The 7,435-nt window shown below is 44.0% G+C and overlaps 1 protein-coding gene across 1 annotated transcript in view; it reads right to left on the minus strand.

The window, feature by feature from the left end:
- The window catches only part of LOC137541339 (translational activator of cytochrome c oxidase 1-like), a 49,547-nt gene extending 43,093 nt beyond the window's left edge, over positions 1-6,454 (minus strand). Inside the window, exon 1 of the mRNA XM_068262588.1 lies at positions 6,405-6,454. The gene's annotated coding sequence lies outside the window, so the exon portion shown is untranslated. The remainder of the gene's footprint in view (positions 1-6,404) is intronic.
- Between the last annotated feature and the right edge of the window lie 981 nt (positions 6,455-7,435).

Below are 7,435 nucleotides of genomic sequence, written 5' to 3' on the forward strand. Positions count from 1 at the left end.
TGCCATGAAAATTAACTGAATACCAAAAAAACCTTTCCAATGTATTTTATTGCTGTCATTAAAGGACCTGCTGAGATCATTTCAGTAATCGTCTTGTTAACTCAGGTGAGAATGTTGACGAGCACAAGGCTGAAGATCCTTATGTCAGGCTGATTGGGTTAGAATGGCAGACTTGACATGTTAAGAGGAGGGTGATGCTTGAAATCATTGATCTTCCATTGTTAACCATGGTGACCAGCAAAGAAACGCATGCAGCCATCATTGCATTGCATAAAAATGGCTTCACAGGAAAGGATATTGTGGCTACTAAGATTATACCTAAATCAACAATTTATAGGATCATCAAGAACTTCAAGGAAAGAGGTTCAATTCTTGTTGAGAAGGTTTCAGGGCGTCCAAGAAAGTCCAGCAAGCGCCAGGATCGTCTCCTAAAGAGGATTCAGCTGCGGGATCGGAGTGCAACCAGTGCAGGGGTTGCTCAGGAATGGCAGCAGGCAGGTGTGAGCGCATCTGCACACACAGTGAGGCAAAGACTTTTGGAAGATGGCCTGGTGTCAAGAAAGGTAGCAAAGAAGCCACTTATCTCCCAAAAAAACATCAGGGACAGATTGATCTTCTTCTGGTGAATGGACTGCTGAGGACTGGGGCAAAGTCATATTCTCCAATGAAGCACCTTTCCAATTGTTTGGGGTATCTGGAAAAAGGCTCGTCAGGAGAAGAAAAGGTGAGCGCTACCATCAGTCCTGTGTCATGCCAACAGTAAAGCATCCTGAGACCATTCATGTGTGGGGTTACTTCTCATCCAAAGGAGTGGGGCTCACTCACAATTTTGCCAAAAACCACAGCCATGAATAAAGAATGGTACCAAAACACCCTCCAACAGCAACTTCTTCCAACAACAGTTTGGTGAAGAACAATGCATTCTTCAGCACTATGGAGCACCGTGTCATAAGGCAAAAGTGATAACCAAGTGGCACGGGGACCAAAACGTTGAAATTTTGGGTCCATGGCCTGGAAACTCCCCAGATCTTAAAGGGAACCTAAACTGAAATGGATATTTCCTTTTAAACAATATCAGTTGCCTAGCAGTCCTGATGATCTCTTTAGCTGCAGTAGTGGCTGAATCACAACCCTGAAACAAGCATGCAGCTAATCCAGTCTGACTTCAGTCAGAGCACCTGATCTGCATACTTGTTCAGGGGCTGTGGCTGAAAGTATTAGAGACACAGGATCAGCAGGAGAGTCAGGCAACTGGTATTATTTTAAAATGAAAAATCCATATCCTTTTCAGTTTAGGTTCCCTTTAATCCCATTGAGAACTTGTGGTCATTCCTCAAGAGGCACAAAACAAAAACCAACTAATTCTGAGAACCGCAAAGAAGTGATTATGAAAGAATGGGTTGCTATCCGTCAGGATTTGGCCCATAAGTTGATTGAGAGCATGCCCAGTCCAATTGCATAGGTCTTGAAAAAGAAGGGCCAACACTGCAAATATTGAATCTTTGCATAAATCTCATGTAATTGTCAATAAAAGCCTTTGAAACGTAGGAAGTGCTTATAATTATATTTCAGTACATCACATAAACAACTGAAACAAAGATCTAAAAGCAGTTTAGCAGCAAACTTTCTGAAAACTAATATTTTTGACAGCTTTTGGCCAGGACTGTACTTGCTTTACTTACATAACATATATATTGCACTGTCCAGGTTTAGATTTTAGTGATTTTTCTACAGTAAAAAAAGAGAAAATCCTTCTTAGCATTTCTCATTTTAACTGTGGCTATTTTGAAGCCAATCCTGATGTCATTTCCTCCCTTACTCTCCTCTGCCTGATTGTGTATGCATTGCCCGCCCTCCACTATAGAAATTGCATTGTCTCAGCATGAGAAAGACTGGCCAATCAGAGAGGAATAGAGGAGTAGGAGGGGAAAACAGGAGGGAAAGAGGTTTCAGCCAATCAGGCTGCATTAGTTAAAGTGAACCTAAAGTCAAGTAAAAAAAAAAATGAGATTAACTCACCTGGGGCTTCCCTCAGCCCCCTGCAGCCGATCAGTGCCCTCGCAGCCCCGCTCCGATGGTCCAGGACCCGCTGGCGAACACTTCCGGTTTGGCCGTCACCCGCTGACAGGCATGGGAACATGAGTGATTCTTCAGCCGCAATAGCAGCATAGGGAGCGATATACAGGCTGGGAACGCGAAGAATCACTCGCGTTCCCATGCCTGTCGGCCGGTGACGGGCAAACCGGATTTGTACCCTGGCGGGTCCTGGACCATCGGAGCGGGGCTGCGAGGGCACCGATCGGCTGCAGGGGGCTGAGGGAAGCCCCAGGTGAGTTAATCTCATTTTTTTAACTTGACTTTAGGTTCACTTTAAGTCTGAGGGTAAAGTAGAGAAGCAAAAAAGGACAACCCAGCATGCCTTTTTGCTAGAAGAACTGGGAAAAGAACACAAGGAAACTGGGAGCCAAATCTTGTGTAATATCGTCTGGTGATGTGGAATACAGTAAAACAGTATAGTGGTATACTCACAAGTGTGGGTTGCCACCAGATGCAACCACTATTGAAGGCATGTGGAGAAGTACCGTCTCCACTTGGCCTTTCAGATGTAAGAAGTGAGTGATAGGTCGCTGCTCCAAAAAAGTTTTGCATCTCACAAGTTTATTGTGTGATACTGACCCTTACTAGTGTAGGGTATAAGGGATAAGGTAGTGCTTGGAGGAACCCAAATTAAAAAGACTGAATTCTGTCTATATATAAAAAAAGGCAAGACCACTCACAAGGAGTATCTGCATAAAAAGGTTTAGAACTGATTTTTATTTTATAGCATAAGCACTGTGACAACGCGTTTCTCGGCAACAGCCGCTTCTTCAGGTCAAGTAAGTGCCTTAAAAATACAAATAACCCAGCATGCCCTGAAACTTCCTTTTTGTGTACCAAACTTTGTGTGTACCAAATAAGAGTCAGGTAAACTGGGGAAAGATCATTTATCAACAAGAAGTAATAGCGATTTTAACGTTTGGATTGCCTGGTTAGCATCCTTATTACTTGTTTACCAGATAAAAATAAAGAATTGATTTTTGATTTTATGCCCGCCAGTTACACTTTAACCAGAGATTAAACTTACCCCAATCAGTAGTTTATACCCCCTTTCCTATAAGAGATTTACATCTTCTTGAATAGATCATCAGGAGGCTCTTTGTAGCGGATAATGTGGTGTAACGCCTCCCACAGTAGGATGTCAAGACCATGGTCCTGACAGTTTGCTGTACATCTGTCTCTGTGCATAGAATTGTCAGTAAACAGACATTCTGCACAGTTCACCTGGCAGAACTATAGATGTCGTCTCCTGTGATTAATTTCAGAAAGTAAATCTGGCAAAGGAAAGATTTTACAGGGGGCAAACACTGGCTAAATAAGTTATAACCGGTTCAGCACCACAGTGTCGAAAACCTCATGCATCCGAGCAACGTTCACCTCCCATTCATTCGCCAATAACTTTATTGCTACTTATCACAATGAATTGATCTGTATATTGTTTTTTCCAACACTAATTAGGCTTTCTTTGGGTGGTACATTTTGCTAAGAATTATTTTTTTCTAAATCCATTTTAACAGGAAGATTAAGAAATTATAAAAATAATTATTATCTCTCAGTTTTTGGCCATTATAGTTTGAAATTAATATACGCTACCGTAATTAAAACTCATGTATTTTATTTGCCCATCTGTCCTGGTTATTACACCGTTTAAATGATGTCCCTATCACAATTTATAGCGCCGATATTTTATTTAGAAATGAAGGTGCATTTTTTCAATTTGCGTCCATCACTATTTATAAGCTTATAATTTAAAATAATACAATAACATACTCTCTTGACATGCATATTTAAAAAGTTCAGACCCTTGGGTAACTATTTATGTTGTTTTTGATTGTTTTTTATTGTATTTTTTTTTTTTTTTTATAAAAAATGTATTTGGGTAATTTTTGGTGTGGGAGGGAAACAGCTAATTTTACATGTAAAATAATATAATTGTTTAATAAAAAATGTATGTGGGTGCAGTTTACCATTTGGCCACAAGATGGCCAGTCAAAAAAGTCCTGGATGCGAACGATCTCGCATCCAGGAACTAAAAAGAAGAAGGTGAAGTTTCCTCGGGGCAAAAATACCGTGCTCTCTGAATAGAAAGCGTCGGTATTTCTCCGGGGGACTTAGATCGGTGAATGGGAATTATATTCCCATTCACTGATTGGGGGGCTAGCGGCGGGAGCACGTGCGGGAGCGCACACACCACGCGGCGGCAGCAGCAGAGCCTATCTGGACGAGTAAGTTCGTCCAGATAGGCCGAACTGGTTAAATGAATATTGTAAAAAAAATAAATAAATAAAAATAAATAAATAATGAGCTATTTTATTTATTACATTATTTTCACTACAGCTCCTCTTTAAAAAGAGTAGTCCAAAGTGCGTATATTTCGACTTACTCTGTTCTTACACGAGCCATCTCTCTACGGATGCCTAACCCTAATAGACCCCCTTGCCACAAAATTTGCCAATATTTACTCCTTACTCTAACCCAGGGGTCCCCAACCACCGGGCCGCGGCCCACTGCCAGTCCGTTGGAAGTTTTCATGTTACCTTATGAGCGAGCGGCCGCTTCCGGATTCCCCCAGGCGCCTCTCTCCTTCATGCAGCATCTCCGCTAACAGCGCGTCTTGCGGAGGAGGGAAGGAGGCGGGGCACCGGTTGCCATGGTAGCGGCGTAGCATATCACCGCTACAGGAAGCAGCTGCCCCGCCTCCCTCCTCCGCAAGACGTGCTGCTGGTATCGGAGATGAGGCATGAAGGAGAGCGGCGCCTGGGGGAATCCGGAAGCGGCCGCCCGCTCGCTCATAAGGTAACATGAGCGGGGGCACCACCTACCCATACTAGGGCACTTTACTGGGCACATACTAGCCACGCTGGGCACTATACTAGCCACGCTGGGCACTATACTAGCTACGCTGGGCACTATACTAGCCACGCTGGGCACTATACTAGCTACGCTGGGCACTATACTAGCCACGCTGGGCACTATACTAGCCACGCTGGGCACAATACTAGCTATGCTGGGCACTATACTAGCCATACTGGGGTACTGTACTAGCCATGCTGGGCACTATACTAGCCATGCTGGGCACTATACTAGCCATGCTGGGCACTATACTAGCTATACGGGCACTATACTAGCAATACTGGGCACTTTACTAGCTGTACTGGGGCACTACCTACCCATACTGGACACTACCTACCCATACTGGGACTATACTAGCTATACCGGTCACTATACTAGCTATACTGGGGCACTATACTGGGGTTACTATACTAGCCATACTGGGGCAACTAAACTACCTATACTTAGGCAACTATGCTAGCAATGCAGCTGCACCCCAGAAACCCCCCCCCCCCGTAACCCGCTGCACTGTTCACTAGGTCGCGCACCCCACTCATCACCCCATAACACCCCCCCCCCCCCCCTGGAGAAAAATTTGGTCAGAAAGCGGTCCCCGGGCCGGAAAAGGTTGGGGACCCCTGCTCTAACCGATTCTCACATTAGTTCTCTCCTACCGATCCCTAACCCTAACCGATCCTATCGCTGCAAAATTAGCTAGATATTTACGCCTAAAGGTGGCCACACACGATACAACAAAATGATCAGATTTTACGGCAATTCCATAAAAATGATCGGATCTCCCGAAAAAAATCAAAAGCTTTTTTTTTCAATCGACTGAAAAATCCGATCGAATTTCCCGTTTTCTTCTATTTGTATCGATCCGGAATGCCAGATATTTTTCTTCAATCTTTCTAAAGATTGTATGGTGTGTGTTAGATTGTCAATTTATTAATATACAAACCCTAGCCATTTTCTCAGAGTTTCCAATCATTTTTATCAAAATTTAACATGTGTGTGGTACATTGGTCATATTTTTGAAATGTTACAATCAGTCACAAAAATTGATTGCAATTCTTAAATTGAACAGATATTTAAAAAAATTGTATGGTATGTGGCCACCTTAACCCTAACTTATTCTCACACACACACATAAGCATACTGATGCCTAACCCTAACCGACAACCTAGGGGCAAACCCAGGATTTTCAAGGGGGGGGGGGGATTCCTGAAAGGTTTTCCTCAGCCACGCACAATAGAGTATAATAATATGGTAGGACATCATGCTGGGTACACATAATGCAATTATGTTCGACTGACCGGATCTGCCAATTATTTCCTAAATGTCCAAACTGCCTCCAATCAACAATGGGATCGATCAGGAGCAGTTTGAATACAGATAATAATGAGGACAGCCGACATTAGTAATGAAGGGAAAGTAAAGCAATCACCCAGCAGGACACAGGGCTGTGCTTATACCTGACTCTGTTAAGTTCCCCAGAGCTGCCCTATGCTCTGCACTGTACACACACTGCAGCTCCAACTGAAGTCAACTGTAGCAGGGAAACAAAGGGGGCAGTGCTGTGAACTGTAGGATGCCTGCAGATATTATGGTGTCTCAATGTTTGCCTGCACCAGCCCTGGTCTGAGGAGGGATTCTGGGCAGCTGTAATCCCCCCTGCGTTTGTCTATGCAACCCCCTCCCTCACTCCACAATTTCCACTGATATCTGTGCCTCCTTAACAGCTACATTTATGAGGCAATATGGGCAGCAGTCACTGGGCACCGGCATAGCCGTAATTAACATTGAGGTCTATCATGAACCTGTTTTACCACAGCGCCGCTGGCACTCACATTACCTGCTTTGTCTACATGACCTCAGCTGTGTGACACTCTATAGCAGTGGTCCTCAAACTAAGGCCCGCGGGTCGAATGCGGCCCACCAAGGATTTTTCACTGCCCCCCTGTCATGGAACAGCCGTGAGAAACGAGAACGCAATCGGTTTATTGCGCCGATTGCCATTGATTGTAGTCGGGCAAGCAATCAGAGACTGACATACCTGTTTTTTTAAAAAGGCAGTTTTTTTCCCCCCTTTACCAGCTGGCAGGAAACCTGGCCCTGTGACTTGCTAATTAAACCAGAGGTGTAACACTCAGATGTTAATTAACAAACCAGGAGTCTTTTCAGAGCCAAGGAAGCTAATCCCAGCAGGAGGCTATTCAAAACCTGCTTTCACTCCAGACTATCCGGCACCAGGCATGCTCAGATGTACCAAAATTCGGTTCGGGTACATTCGAATTCGCCTTCGACCGCGAAATTCGGTTCGAATTCATATTCGGTTCAGGGTTACGCCTCAAAATTCGGTGAAAATTCGTGTTCGCGAATTCGGGTTTTTTGTGTGTGTTATTTTAAAGGGAATTCACATTGAAATAGGTGTACTTAAAAAAACAAAACTAAAAACGTGACGTGTGGCACTCGCAGCAGGCAATGCATTGTGTGGACCCTGGCG

The sequence above is a fragment of the Hyperolius riggenbachi genome, chromosome 12 (assembly GCF_040937935.1).
Source record: "Hyperolius riggenbachi isolate aHypRig1 chromosome 12, aHypRig1.pri, whole genome shotgun sequence".
In the NCBI taxonomy this organism is placed as follows: Eukaryota; Metazoa; Chordata; class Amphibia; order Anura; family Hyperoliidae; genus Hyperolius; species Hyperolius riggenbachi.